At 36.4% G+C, this 16,619-nt stretch overlaps 1 long non-coding RNA gene across 1 annotated transcript; it reads right to left on the minus strand.

Annotated features, from left to right (window-relative positions):
- Nucleotides 1-478: 478 nt before the first annotated feature.
- On the minus strand, nt 479-16,046 carry LOC115835117. Its single transcript, XR_004030038.1, has 3 exons — nt 15,960-16,046; nt 695-701; nt 479-490 (listed from the first exon to the last, which is right to left on the minus strand). It is a non-coding gene; the product is annotated as an uncharacterized LOC115835117 (long non-coding RNA).
- Between the last annotated feature and the right edge of the window lie 573 nt (nt 16,047-16,619).

Below are 16,619 nucleotides of genomic sequence, written 5' to 3' on the forward strand. Positions count from 1 at the left end.
CTTTTATGCTTTTTGCTGTTCTTGTTGTTTAATAAATCACCTTAGTTGGTTCAATTGTTATCTTATTATGGCTTCGATTTGCATTTCCCTAATGACTAATAATGTTGAGTATCTTTTCTTGTATTTGTTGGCAATCTGTATATCCTATTCAGAGAAAGGTCTATTCAAGGCCTTTGCCCATTTTTAACTTAGGTTGTTTAATTTTTGTTTTTGAGGTGAAAGACTTATTTATATATATTCTAGATACTAAATTTTATCAGATAATATGATTTGAAAACATTTCGTCTCATTCTGTAGGTTGTCTTTTCACTGTCTTAATAGTTTCCCTGGTTGTAAAAAAGTTTTTATTTAATTGTAATGAGTCCAATGTATCTATTTTTAAAGTGTTTTTCTTATGGTTTTGTGATTTTGTTTTGCTTTATCCAAGAGTTCATTACCAAATCCAAGGTTATACACCTTTGATTTCTTTGAAGTTGTTATATATTTTTAGCTCTTTCATTTAGATCTTTGATCCATTTTAAGTTAATTCATGTACATACTGTCCATTAGGGGTCCAACTTCATTCCCATTATTCCAGCACCAGTTGTAGAAGAGACTATTCTTTCCCCCATTGAATGGTCTTGGCACCCTTGTCAAAAATCAACTGACTGTAGCTGTATGGGTTTATTTCCAGACTCTTTGGCAGTTTCTTTACAAAAACACTTGAGAAATCCCATGAACAGCTGGGAAATATTAAACAATATAATTTGAGAAATACAAATTTTTTGAATTGAAGGTAATTATACAGCACTTTCTCCAAGATCAGTTCATTGCCTACAATAACATCTTTGACCTATAGTCATAGAGTCTCACCATAAATACCTCTGATAAATAGCAGCCTACCCATTCATTATAAGACACCTAATTACATTAATTCACAACTCTAATTTTTAGGTAGTTTTATATATGTATATAACTTCATATAAATATAAAACTTTCTAAAAATCACATCTAATTCTAAATTATGTATGTATATAAAGTTATATCTACACACATAGCATTTTAAAAATTGTGTCTAATTCTATATTAAATTACATTCTAATTAGAAAACCCAAGTCTAGGGTTAAAGTCATATCACTCTAGAAAGAGAAGATAATCTATTTAGAGATATAAACACTGCCTTCAGTAAGAGAGGTAGCTACTGAAAGGCATATTCTCTCCTTTTATACTGTACACAAATTATTGTAGATTCAGTTTCAGATCCACACAATAAAGCCAATATTGCAATAAAGTGAGTCACACTTTTTTTGTTTCCTAGTGTATATAACAGTTATGTTAACGCCGTACTGTAGTCTATTAAGTATGAAATAGCATTATATCTAAAAATATGCATATTTTAATTTAAAAATAAATTATGGCTAAAAAATGCTAACGATCATCTGATCCTTCAGTGAGTCATAATCTTTTTGCTGGGGAGGGTCTTACCTGGATGTTCATGGGTGCTAAATGATCAGGGTGGCGGTTACTGAAAGTTGGGATGACTGTGGACATTCTTAAAATAAGAAAAAGATGAAGTTTTCTCCATCAATTGATTCTTTCATGAAAGATTTCTCTGTAGCATGTGATGCTGTTTGATAGCATTTTGCTTACAGTAGCACTTCTTCAAAATTGGATTCAATCCTCTCAAACCTCACCACTGCTTTGTCAACTAAGTTTATGGAATATTCTAAATCCCTTGCTATCATTTCAATAATGTCCACAGCCTCTTCACCAGATAAGTAGATTCCATCTCAAGAAACCACTTTATATTTTTACATCCATACAAAGCAATTTCTCATTCATTAAAGCTTTGTCATGAAATTGCAGCAATTCAGTAACATTTTCAGGATTCACTTCTAATTCTAGTTCTTATATTCATCCCATCTGCAGTTAATTCCCATAGTGAAGTCTCGTCAAAGTCATACATGAGAGTTGGAATCAACTTCTTCCAAACTCCTGCTGATGATATTTTGACCTTCCTCCTTGAATTACAAATGTTCTTATTGGTTTCTAGAATGGTGAGTTATTTCCAGAGGGTTTTTTATTTGCTTTGCTCAGATCAATCAGAGGAATCATTATCTATGGCAGCTATAGCCTTATGAAATGTTTTTCTTATACAATAAGACTTGAAAGTCAAAATTGCTTTTTGATCCATGAGCTGCAGAGTGAGTGTTAGGTTAGCAGGCATAGAGATAACACTAATTTTCCTTTACAGCTCCATCAGATTTCTTGGTTGACTAAGTGCATTGTCATTGAGCAGATATTTTGAAGGGAATCTTTTTTTTTTTTCTGAGCGGTAGGTCTTAACAGTGGACTTAAAATATTTATGAACCAACCTCTGATAGCTTCAAACTTTCTTTTTGGAACCTCCTCACCTCTCTCTGCTTTCATAGGATGCAAGAGAGTTAGGATCTTGATCTAGATTGCACTTTGGCTTAAGGGAATGTTGTGGCTGGTTTGATATTCTATCTAAACCACAAAAATTTGTATCAGCAATAAGCCTGTTTTGCTCATCACTTAAGCTTAATCATATCAAACTTTTGTTTTAAAGGGAGTGATATTAGACTCTTCCTTTTACTTAAACACTTAGAAGCCACTGTAGGTTATTAATTGGTCTAATTTCAGTATTGTTGTATCTCAGGGAATAGGGAGGTCTAGGGAGAGGGAGAAAGACTGAGGGCAATGGCTGGTTCAAAGAGTAGCCATGGAGTAGAATACATGTATCATTTATTGATTGAGTTTACTGTCTTATATGAGCATGGTTCATGGCACCAAAACAATTACAATAGGATCACTGATCACAGACCACCATAGCATCAAGGATCACCGATCACAGACCACCAAATCAGGTATAATAATAAGGAAAAAGTTTGAAATATTGTGAGAATTAGTAAAATGTAACAGAGAGACATGAAATGAGCACACGCTATTGGAAAAATGGTGCCAGTAGACTTGCTGAATGCAGCGTTACCATAAATCTCCATTTTTAAAAAGTATAATATTTGCCAAGCACGAAAAAGCAAAACAGGATAAAGCAATATATGCCTATATGTGTTGTGGCATACATTTTACAAATTCTTCTTTCTATAGCACATAAGAGTCTTTTCCTAAACACTGGTAATATCTCTGTATGGTATTTATTAAACTCAATTTGACTAATACTGAATAAAGTGTTCGTTATAGTTCTAAAATCATGTAAGTTGTATTATCGTTATTTTATATCCATTGTTAAACATTTACTGAGATTATGTCAATGCCAAAGCATTCATTGATTGGGTGCTAGTATTGTCATATGTATTTTCTTGAATTTTGTACATGTATGTTCTTCTGTTAGTATTACTCTTTGGTATAAATGAGTGAGTGTTGTAACTTGATTTTAAAAGTCACCCTAAATGTGGAAACTGAGTTAAGAGTTTAGCACAAAAGTCATCACCGGTACAGTCATTTCAAAAGTGTGCAATTCTGCCCCACGCTGTGCACCTTATTTCCAATCTAAAGCCAAATTTATTTTTTTTCCTTCATATCTATTTAAACTCCTGTGGTCTGCTTCTCAGTTAATTTAACTATCACCAACATACTCACCCAAGATATTATTCTCTATAGTATCATCTTGTTATTCTCACCTATTCCCTCTTCTAAATTTTTATGCCTTCAAATATGTCCTCATGTGATCACCATATGGTCACCAGTGACCAAACTGTGTCTTCTGTACTTTTTATATTTGCTTCTTCATCTCTTTGTCTACTATTTATTGCCTCGGTTCTAATCTGTTTCTACTACTCATGGCCTATTTCAGGTCTGTACCAACTTATTCTTTGAAAAATTTTGAAATAACTGTTTATACTGAATAAAATTGCCTATGAGGATGGTAGTGCAGATGAATAAATAAGAAGATAGTTTATAGGCAGAAGATGCAAACAGGCCATATAATCTATGCTCCAGAAATAGTTATTTTATCCTCCATTTACACTTCAAATTTCAAGAACAGCTGTGAGTGTGTTCTGCAATGGTTTAATATAGAAGGCATAAACATTATATTTGTGAAGCAACAAGGTCATGGAAGATTTACCTAGTTTGAATTAAATCAATATTATTTTGTTATTCTTTATCCTAAGCCCAAAAGACCATATAAAATCAACAAGATATTGATGTAACTAAATCTTCTTCAGTAAGATTTATGAGACACTGATATGAGAATAGAGGTTGGCTAAGCAGTAACCAGAGATATGAAATCTTCATCTGAGTTTTCAAAGCAGCATTACTTATATGTGTTTTCTTTATTAAACTCAAACACTTGCACCAAAACTATATACTATTATTTAGTTTTATATAGTAAATCATAGATATCTGTATAAAATAAAATTTGCAGTAATTACATGTATATCACATATTTGATACTATAGGTAACATTTTGTCTTTCACGGTAAGCTAAAGTTAATTTTATAGGCAAATAAAAATGCATATATGTAAGATGACTGAGTATACATAAAGCAAAAATGTGAAATTGCATTGTTGGAGAATCAATAAAGACAATAAATGGATAAGGGAGACATTTAGTTGATGAGTGTTATTAAAGTTTTACCATCATAATTTATGTTTGGTCTGCGAAAAAGTACTTCTTTGAGCTATAAGGTATACACTAAATATGTGTTTTAATGAAGTTTTATAGATAATACCATACCGATTTGTTTAGACTTATGTATTATTTTGTTAGCTGAATTTCCTTTTACTTTCTTTTTCAGTTTACTTTAATCATTTAATGAACAATGGAGTTGCAGAATAAAAATAGACATTATTATTCATTTTAAGGATGTTTAAAGCAATGCTTCAGTATTATCTTTTGTTAATCAAAGTGCATTTTTTTGTTGTTGTTATTGTTGTTCCAAGACTTTACCATTTGCCTGCAATTAGCAGGAACTGGCCCTATTATTTGATGTTTGCTTACTTTGGTATTTATTTATTTTGAACAAGATTAGGGAGTCCGATAATTACCGTCTCATCAATCATGAGTTGACTATCCTTTGGGAATTCTTGTGGTAAACATTAGGGGAGCCCCAAATTTGATGCAGGTGAGTAATTATACTATAATCATCACTAAACACACTGCAGGCAAAAGGCTAAGTGACAAAGAAAGACATGATTGTTGCCTAGGATTCCATGTTTTTGGGTAATTTTATTAAGTGCAAATTCAGTGATTTGCACACATCTCTTCCAGTAGTTATGCCATTTATTAGTTTTCCGTTTCAGCTTCAGCCAAAAAGCACTTTATATTTTAACCATAACCCTGTTGTATTGGTTATAAGAAGAAGGAACACATAATTTAACTTCAAACAGGGACATTTGTGAAAGTGAAAATAGTTGATAATAGTAAATTAGTGGAACCTGTAATTCTAAACCAGGACTTTCCCAAGCTAACCAGAACATACGATCATTCTAATTATAAGATGTACTTCAGAAAAGAAGCAAAATTGTTGATAACTGTGCTAGTCTCCTTCAGGGTTCTATTATTTTTGTATCCACCTTTTTCTTTTTGTAAGATGTGTAACAAAATCTTTTTTCTGGATTTGATCTCCCTATCAGTACAGATTGTTTTATTTCTCCAACAAAATATAAATAATCATGTGCTCCCCTGGCTCCTTTTAATTTCTAGTTTTGCAAAAACAGCCCCAACATGTTGCAAAATGATTCAAATATTTTGGAAATCTTTTAAGATAGCTTCATATCTTTATTTGGCTGTAGAATGCATTACTATTTTCCTTCTTTAAAGAAAATAATAACAAATAATAAGTTATTATCCCTAGCTAGAAATCAAACATGTAGAGCTTCAAGCTACTTTCATACTTCAAAGACATGATTCAAGGAAGGTTTAAATTAAACCAGTCATATTCTAATTTCTTTATGTTTACTGAAACTAACAATATATTTAGTATTATTTAAATATATAAACTATGTTCTATATTATGGGTTCAGGTGCAAATTTATACACTAATATTATGAATAATTGTAGCATCCTAGAGTATTCAGTAAGTAATTGTTGAATAAATAATTAAATAATTGAATTGGCAAGATATATTTATATAACTTAAACTCCTAGCTTTAAACATTATTTGAATCTAAAAGTAACAGTAAGTTATTATTTTATTATTACCCATGAGCTAAAACATAATTTATTGCAACACCAAAATACTGAGATGGGTTCTTGCTGAGCTAGATAGATGCTTATACATTAAAAAAAAAAAGCTGTCTTTAAAAATGTTAGTTGTGACATTTTTACAAATAAGAATATATTACTCAGACATAATTTATATAATAATGTTTATAGATTTGTAGTAATCCATTTTCATGCTGCTGATAAAGACATATCTGAGATTGGGCAATTTACAAAAGAAAGAGGTTTAATTGGACTTATAGTTCCATGTGGTTGAGGAAGCCTCACAATCATGGTGAAAGGCAAGGAGGAGCAAGTCATATCTTACATGGATGGCAGCAGGCAAACGAGAGAGCTTGTACAGGAAAACTCCTTTTTTTTTTTAATCATCAGCTGTCATGAGACTTATTCACTCTCATGAGAATACCATGAGAAAGACCTGCCCCCATGCTTCAATTACCTCCCACTGAGTTCCTTCCACAACATGTGGGAATTGTGGGAGATACAATTCAAGTTGAGATTTGGCTGAGGACACAGCCAAACCAGATCAAGATCTTTTTATATTTATTGTAAATATCCATATATATCTCATAATTAAGAAAAAAAAAGAAGTTTAAATTTTAATCTGCATCGAATATGATACAAAAGAGTTTTTATCAAAAGAACACAAAATTTTGTTTCTTTACAGGTGGAAATATGATGTGAAAACAATCTAAAAATTAGAAAATAAAACCATTAACATATATGAAAATACATTTTTGGAAATGGATCTTAGAACAATGGTTACATCGATTTAAAAATATATGTGTAAGAGATAAAAAAAAACCCTATCTCTTGAGAAAAAAATCCAGATAAATGCATATATATATATATACATATAAATATATATTTTTCAAAAGATATAATGCTTCCATAATTTTATACTTTGTAATCTATTGGTCAATAACTTATTCTCAAAGATATTCATTGCAGCACTGTTTATAGAAGGCAGTGGTCATAAACATAAATGTAAAACATTAGATACATGGTTAAATAAGATATTACAGGTCATTATTTATTTGAATGTATGTATATTTGTACCATCCAAAATCAACCTATTACATTATCATCATCAATAATACTGTAGGGAATGGCATTTTTCAAATAGCTATGATGATTTCTTCTGAGAATGATGCCTAAAACAAATATTCTTTGGTAATGAAAAATCATGCTCTATGACAGTTCTGCAAGATCACAGTACTGCATTAACAGAGTGGGAATAAATCAACACAGACAGAGACTAGAAAACAGTTCAGGCTTACTATTTACCTCAGAGTTTTATTTATTTGAAGAAATCCCTGTAGTTCTGCTTCATACATTTTGCCAGGGAAAGTTACCAAAGGCAGAATACAGATCTTTCCTCCACCCACTGTGGTTCCATTCCCTATGGTACACTCACTCCTTTGGTGGTTTTACCTACTCTCTTAGCTTTACACATCACTGATATGCTGATGACTCCCATATTTATAACTTCAGCTTAGACTCACTATTAAACTATGCACTCACATCGCAATTATATGAAAATATATTTTGGATGTCTAAGTAAGGAACTAAAGCTCAAATGTCCAGAATGAATTCAACATCCTTCCCCTAATATCATATCCACCAGCAACATTGACATCCAGTGAAAGGATTTTATTCCAATTATTGAGATGTTAAACCTTGGATTAACTCTCAGGACTGGCTAGAAAATCTGTGGTGCTCAGTGTACAGTGGAAATGCAGAAATGACCCTTGTTCACAAATTATTAACAATTCCAAGATGGTGACAACAGAACATTGAGCCACACACTGGACCCTTCTGCACACAGGGCGCCTTGTGAAGGCACAGGTCACACACCTCAGATACAGGAAAGATTAATCCTTGGCTTTTTTGCTCCTTACATAGATCGTATACAAAGCCACTTGGAGACAAACAAACAATAACCCAAAAACCCACACACAAAAAACAACAGTGTGATGTCTCTGTGTGAATATTTATCCAGAACTTGCCACTTACCACAATGGTCAGAGAAGACATCTGGTGCTAATCATCATCAGCTCTCATCTGGGTTAAGACCATGGCTTCCTAAGTGGTCTTTGGGTTTTGGCCCTTTCTTGGGTGACCCTTTGGAATTAGATCTCATCACTTCACTCTGCTCAAAGTCTTCCAACATCTTTCTAGTTCTTTTGGAGAAACAGCAGAAGACCTGCACAGACCGTCCTGTCATGATCTTCTCTCTCTGCTCTCCCTTGCCTCATAACTCAAGAGACTTCATCTTCCACCACTGCCTCCTGCTCCTCCCATCATGCTGACTGCAGGCCTCTTAAATCAGCACATGGGACTCACTCCTGGCTCCCAGGATTTGGTTGGCTGCACTCTCTACTCACCATGTTCTGCCTGAATGTCCCCATGGTCACTCTCTGTATTAGTCCATTCTCACACTGCTGTGAAGAAACACCCAAGACTGGATAATTTATAAAGAAAGTAGGTTTAATTAACTCATAGATCCACATGGCTGGGAAAGCCTCAGATACTTACAATCATGGTGGAAAGCATCTTTTCACAGGGTGGCAGGAGAGAGAAGAATGAGAACTGAGTGAAGGGGGAAGCCCCATATAAAACCATCAGATCTCATGAGAACTTATTCACTATCACAAGAATAGCATAGGGAAAACTGTCCCCATGATTCAATTACCTCCCACCAGGTCCCTCTTACGACACATGAGGTTTATAGGAACTATAATTCAAAATGAAATTTGGGTGGGGAAAGAGCCAAGCCATATCATTCTGCCCCCCACCCCCCAATGTCATATCCTTACATACATTTCAAAACACAATTATGCCTTTCCAACAGTCCCACAAAGTCTTAGCTCATTTCAGCCTTAGCCCAAAAGTTCAAGTCCAAAGTCTCATCTGAGACAAGGTAAGTTCTTTCTGCCTGTGAGCCTGTAAAATCAAAAGCAAGTTAGTTACTTCCTAGATACAATGAAGGTACAGACATTGTGTAAATACACTCTTTCCAAGTGGAAGAAATTGGCCAAAACAAAGGGGCTACAGGCTCCACTCAAGTACTAAATCCAATGGAAAGTAATTAAATCTTAAAGCTCTGAAATAATCTCCTTTGACTCCATGTCTCACATTGAGGTCATGCTGATCCAAACAGTGAGCTCCCATGGCCTTGGGAAGCTCTGTCCCTGTGGCTTTGCAGGGTACAGCCTCTGACTTTTCCAGGCACATAGGTGCAAGCTGTTGGTGGATCTGCCATTCTGGGGTCTGGAGGATGGTGATCCTCTTTTCACAGCTCCACCAGGCAGTGCCCCAGTGTGGACCCTGTGTGGGTGCTCCGAGCTAACATTTCCCTTCTGCACTGCCCTAACAGAGGTTCTCCATGACGGTTATACTTCTGTAGCAAATTTCTGCCTGGACATCCAGCCATTTCCATACATCCTCTGAAATCTAGGCAAGGGTTCCCAAACCTCAATTCTTGACTTCTGCGCACCTGCAGGCTCAACACCATGTGGAAGCTGCCAAGGCCATGGCATGAAGCCATGCTTCGAACTGTACCATGGCCCATTTTAGCCATAGCTAGAAGGGCTGGGATGCAGGGCACCAAGTCCCTAGGCTGCACACAACAAGGGAGCCCTGGAAACCATTTTTTACTCTTAGGCCTCTAGGCCTGTGGTGGGAGGAGCTTCTGTGAAGGTCTCTGACATGCCCTGGAGACATTTTCAATTCTTGTCTTCTGTGCACCAATAGGCCCAACACCACATGTACTCCCCCAAGGGTTGGGGCTTGCACCCTCTGAAGCAACAGCCTGAGCTCTACATTGGCCCTGTTTAGCCATGCCTGGAATGGCTGAGATGCAGGGCACCAACTTCCAAGGCTGCACAAAGCAGCAAGGCCCTGAGCCTGACACATGAAACTATTTTTTCCTCCTAAGCCTCCCAGCTTGTGATGGGAGGGTCTGCTATGAAGACCTCTGATATGCCCTGGAGACATTTTCCCCATTGTCATGGTGATTAACATTTGCCTCCTTGTTACTTATGCAAGTTTCTGTAGCATGCTTTAACTTCTCCCAAGAAAATGGGTTTTTCTTTTCTATTGCATCGTCAGGATGCAAATTTTCCAAACTTTTATGCTCTGCTTCCTCCTGAATGCTTTGCTGTTTAGAAATTTCTTTCCCAAGATACCCTAAATCATCTCCCTCAAGTTCAAAGTTCCACAGATATCCAGGGCAGGGGGAAAATGCCACTGTTCTCTTTGCTAAAGCATAACAAGGGTCATCTTTGCTCCAGTTCCCAACAAGTTCCTCATCTCCATCTGAGACCACCTCAGCTTGGACTTCATTGTCCATATCACTATCGGCACTTTGGTCAAAGACATTCAACAAGTTTCTAGTACATTCCAAACTTTCCCACATCTTTTTGTCTTCTGAGCCCTCCAAACTGTTGCATCCTCTGTCTGTTACTAAGTTCCAAAGTTGCTTCCACATTTTCAGATATCCTTATAATAGCACTCCACACTACCAGTACCAATTTTCTGTATTAGTCAGTTCTCATGATGCTATGAAGAAATACCCCCAAGACTGGGTAAGTTATAAAGAAAAGAGGTTTAATTGACTCATAGTTCCACATGGCTGGGGAGGCCTCAGGAAACTTACAATCATGGCGGAAGGCAGCACTTCACAGGGCAGCAGGAGAGGGAAGAATTAGAGCCAAGAGAAGGGAGAAGCCTCTTATAAAACCATTAAATTTCATGAGAACTCAAATCACGAGAATAGCATGGGGGACCCACACCCATGATCCAATTTCTTCCTACCAGGCCTCTTCCAAGACATGTGGGGATTATGGGAACTGCAATTCAAGATGAAATTTGGGTGTGGACAAAGCCAAACCATATCATCCCCTCATCTCCAAGTTCAAAGGTAGTGTTTTACTTCCTAATGAACTCATCCCAAAACCCTTTTTAATATTTGAATCACCCTCCTCACCCTTTTTGTGGCTTTATCTCATTCTGGCTTTTCTTCTCCTGAGAACTGTCCTGTGTTTGTGGATCAGTCCTTCTGTGTCCCCTGAGCAAGGTGCCTCAGACTCAGCACTGACAGCTTTGCAAAGCTTCAGTGTCAAACTGGCATGCTGCTTCATGACCCACTGCTCCACAGCCCCACCAGGTGGCCTCTGGGGCTTCTTCATAGAAATTGTGAATAAAACTATTTACTTCATCTGGCAAATATTTTGGCTATTCCAAAATAGAGGATTTATTGTGGCGTACATAACTTGTGTCTTATTTCATGCTGTTCTGTCAAACACACAGAGAAGTCACTCTTCCCATTTGCAGTGTAGCAACCTCAGGCTGATTGTTGAAAACTGTGGAGGAGGCCCCCTGATGAGATAGCAGAGATACATAATCTAAATTGCCTGGGTCTTTGAGTCTCTACACCTAAAGGCTGATGTCTTGGAGAATATCTAAATACACAGCTGATTTTTCATGATCAGGGATGTGAGCTTGCTGTGATAAACACTGAGATATTAGTGTTTCTCACCTCAGCATAGCTTAGCCTTTTCTGCCTAATATAGTGATGTATACAGTGATCCATAGTTAACATTTAAATGATATTCTGATCAATAATTAACATGAATGCTACATAATTTGATTATATAGAATTATATACAACTTATAATAATCTGTATCTTATCTATCTATATATCTCTGTATCTATCTACTTTAGTATCACAAGGCTTCTTTAGCACTTTAGTTTTAAAAAATAGAAAAGAGATATAAAGATAAAATTTGCTAAGTAAAAATAGAATTTCCATTATTGTTTCAGTGGACATTTTGAGACTTTTAAGTGACCATTTTCCACATAATTTTTAAATTTTAATTTTAAATACAGTGAATATTAAAATAATACCATTTTTATTTAAACTCAAATATGTTCAAAAGCAGTTATAATTGTTTACATTTATTTTTGCAGACATTTAAAAAATTTTATTTCTCTATTGAAGCGCCTTCTAAAATGTTTGTCTTAATATTTGCAGTATAAGGAAGTATTTTCTATTTCTCTCACTTTTCTCTCTCTGTCACTTTATTCCTTTCTCTGTTACATATTAACTTTTTCCAAATTAAAAAAAAAAACAACTGAGAGTGAGAGTTTTTGGTAACATCCATATAGGGTTAATTGAAAAGATTGAGAAGATTGAGGGGTGTTCAGGTGGTTAGAAGGGGCAGAATAAAATCAATTTTCTTGTGAAATGAAGAAAAAGGACAAGAGAAAAGGAGGGAGATGGTGAGAAGGGTGAAGCCCTGCAGTGCCTGTCCTTGGGTCACCCACCAAACACCAGGCAGGGGTAAGAGGAGAAGACTTCATGAAGCAGACAGCCATGATTCCGTTTGTTGCAGAAGGCAGCCAGCCCTCTACAAAAATAAGACTCTACTTAGCAGAGCATCACGGGTTCTATTCCCAAAAAGTATCATACAGTGATGAGCATGGTGATGCCTGAGGTGTAGATTTTAGTTTCGATTTTAATTTCTTCAGTATTGTAAAATTATTTTTATTAACGGAACACCTTAGCATTAGTCCTTTTAACCTTTATTCTGGATTTTTTATAATGTAAAGCTCCAATATTTTTGTAGATGGCACTTGTATAGGCATTTTGTGGTTCCTCTATGAATTATGGTTAATTCACAATATCTCAGAGAGGAATCAAAACACATTCATCAACATAATTTTGTGTGTCGATAAATATAGACCTGGAGGGACTAAGTAATCTACCCAAAGTCACCCAGCAGCTATCGATGTCAGAGGCTGGAGGTCAGTTAAGAAGACTGACACCAGATAATTGTTAGTTTCCCTGCTGTGTGACCCGTCCATCTCTTTATTCTTAGCTAATTTGAGAAATACTGTTGATCACACTAAATGTTTTATCTGGCAAGAAGTAGCATGACATATCAAGCTCATCCTATTTCCTCTTGAAGATACCTATTTCTCTATTATCTTCCTCCCCCTTGTTCATTCCATCAGAAAACAACCTGTTTTATTTCTCTCATTTTTAATAATCTGACGACTTTTCACTTGAGTGTACTCTATGCTATTTCTCAGCCTAGGACCGGGTTTTGATTAGACTTTAATAAAGTTATATTTAGCATGAACTCGGGAGATTTTAAGTTAACGCAATGTTTCAATCAATAAGAAAAAATAGTAGGGTTCTAAATAATATGTAGCCCACATTTCCCACCCTGGGAAATTTACAATAATGCTCATTCAGAAGTCCACCTTATACAAGTCTAAATCAGTTTACGGAATCAACAAGAGTCTAGAGAGAGTCCCCAGGATAAACATTTTGTACAGAATCTCAGGGGAGTGCAGGTGGCCCACAGGGTGACCCAACATGGAGTGGCTGTGGTCCAGATTGCATGTTTATAGATGATGTGTAGATTGTTGATTAGAATTCTCAGCATTCGGAATGGAGAAATTCAATAATTCAACTTCATAGAAGATGAGAGGGATAAATAAAATAATTTCACACATTTTAGATGAATTTATATAGAATATAACAGTGATAATATAAAATTCCTACACAAAATTATGCAATTGTTCAGGAAAAAGTTTTCTTTTTACCATCTGTGACTCATAGTATAAATTCCAAGAAAACATACATGTAATATTATGAAAATATAAATAAGTTATAATATTATGAAAACATAAATAGGCTATATTTTATATAAAATATCTCACAAATTTTTAGTTACTGAATTTACTATTTTGTATATTTGCAGAAATATCTCCTTTTACTATGATAAAGGTAAGTCTACGTGAGCATTTCAATATTATATGTAAAGCCTTCTACATTTTTGTAATAAAGCCAAATGCTTTAAAATATTGATTTTAGATAAATAGATTAATATTTAATGTGTATCATTAAATTTTACATAGCTCGAGATCAAAGTTTCAATGCAGGTTATCTAAGTTAACACCGACAGAAAGTTGTAAGGATGTTCATTAAGATGACAAAAGTTTCAAAAAATGAATAAATCTTGTATTTTTATGGAGGAAAATAAAATATCTTACTTTTCAAATGTACACATTTGTAATGTAAACGATTCAATCTGGACATTTTTTGAGCCACAGAGATACCAAGAATGTATGTCACTGTGTAGCTGCTTGTTAGTGGTTGTGGTTATAGAATAATGATTATTTCTAATTAAAAAAGAAGGTATAGGTATACTAGTCTGTTTTCATACTACTGATAAAGACATAACCAAGACTGGGAAAAAAAAAAGGTTTAATTGGACTTACAGTTCCACATGGCTGAGGAGGCCTCAGAATCATGACAGGAAGCGAAAGGCACTTATTACCTGGTGGCAGCAAGAGAAAATGAGAAAGAAGAAAAAGCAGAAACCACTGATAAGCCCATCAGATCTCGTGAGAATTATTCACTACCATGAGAATAGGACAGGAAAGACCAGCCCCATGATTCAATTATCTCCCCATGGGTCCCTCCCACAATAAACAGGAATTCTTAGGGACACAATTCAAGTTGAGACTTGGGTGGCGACACAGCCAAACCTATCTTTCTGCCCCTGACCCCTTCAAGTCTCATGTACTCACATTTCAAAATCAATTATGCCTTCCCAACAGTCCCCCCAAAGTCTTAACTAATTTCAGCATTAACCAAAAAGTTAATAGTCCAAAGTCTCATCAGAGACAAGGCAAGTCCCTTCTACCTATGAGCCTGTAAAATCAAAAGCAAGTTAGTTACTTCCTAGATACAATGGGGGTACAGGTATTCCATAAATACAGCTGTTCCAAATAAGAGAAATTGGACAAAACAAAGGGGCTACAGGGCCCATGCAGGTCCAAATCCAGCGGGGCAGTCAAATTTCAAAGCTCCAAAATGATCTCCTTTTATTCCAGGTCTCATATCTAGGTCATGCTGATGTAAGAGATGGGTTCCCAAGGTCATGTTGATGCAAGAGATGGGTTCCCATGGTTGTGGGCAGCTCTGCCCCTGGGGCTTTGCAGGGTACAGCCTCCCTCCTGGCTGCTTTCATGGCTGGCGTTGAGTGTCTGTGGCTTTTCCAGGTGCACAGTGCAAGCTGTCAGTGGATCTACCATTCTGGGGTGGAGGATGGTGGCCCTCTTCTCACAATTCCACTAGGCAGTACCCCAGTAGGCACTCTGTATGGGGTCTCCGACCCTACATTTCCCTTCTCTGCACTGTCGTCGCAGAGATTCTCCATGAGGGCCCTCCCCTGCAGAAAACTTTTGCCAAAGGCCTGCAGGTGTTTGCATACATCTTCTGAAATCTAGGCAGAGGTTCCCAAACCTCAGTTCTTGACTTCTGTGCACCCGCAGGCTCGACACCATGTGGAAGCTACAAAGGCTTGAGTCTTCTAACCTCTGAAGTCACAGCCTGAGCTGTATGTTGGCCCCTTTCAGCCATAGCTGGAGCAGCCTAGGACACAGGGCACCAAGTCCCTAGGCTGCACATAGCATAGAGACCCTGGGCCTAGCCCACTAAACCACTTTTTTCTCCTGGGCCTCCAGGCCTGTGATTGGAGGGACTGCCATGAAGGTCTCTGACATGGCCTGGAGACATTTTCCCCATGGTTTGGGGAATAACATTAGGTTCCTTGCTATTTATGTAGATTTCTAAAGCTGGCTTGAATTTCTCTCCAGAAAATGGATTTTTCTTTTCTATCACATAGGCTACAAATTTTCCAAACTTTCATGCTCTACTTCTCTTATAAAACTGAATGTCTTTAACAGTACCCAAATCACCTCTTGAATGCTTTGTAGCTTAGAAATTTCTTCGACCAGATAACCTAAATAAGCTGTCTCAAGTTCAAAGTTCCACAATCTCTATCACAATCACAAAATGCCACCAGTCTCTTTGCTAAAACGACAATAGTCACCTTTGCTCCAGTTTCCAACAAGTTCCACATCTCCATCTGAGACCACCTTAGCATGGACCTTATTGTCCATATCCCTATCAGCATTTTGGGCAAAGCCATTCAACAAGTCTTTAGGAAGTTCCAAACTTTCCCACATCTTGCTGTCTTCTTCTGAGCCCTTCAAACTGTTCCAATCCCTGCATGTTACCCAGTTCCAAAGTTGCTTCCACATTTTCAGGTTTCTTTTCAGCAACGCCACACTCTACTGATACCAATTTACTGTATTTGTCCATTTTCACACTGCTGATAAGGGCATATCCAAGACTGGGAAGAAAAAGAGGTTTAATTGGACTTACAGTTTGACCTGGCTTGGGGAGGCCTCAGAATCATGGCAGGAGGTGAAAGGCACTTCTTAAATGGCAGCAGCAAGAAAAAAATGAAAACATGAAAGAAATGAGAAGATCTAAAGATAAATTTCACAGATCACAAAAGTGGAAACCCCTGGTAAACCCATGAGATCTCATGAGACTTTTTCACT

This window comes from Nomascus leucogenys, chromosome 5 (assembly GCF_006542625.1).
Source record: "Nomascus leucogenys isolate Asia chromosome 5, Asia_NLE_v1, whole genome shotgun sequence".
In the NCBI taxonomy this organism is placed as follows: domain Eukaryota; kingdom Metazoa; phylum Chordata; class Mammalia; order Primates; family Hylobatidae; genus Nomascus; species Nomascus leucogenys.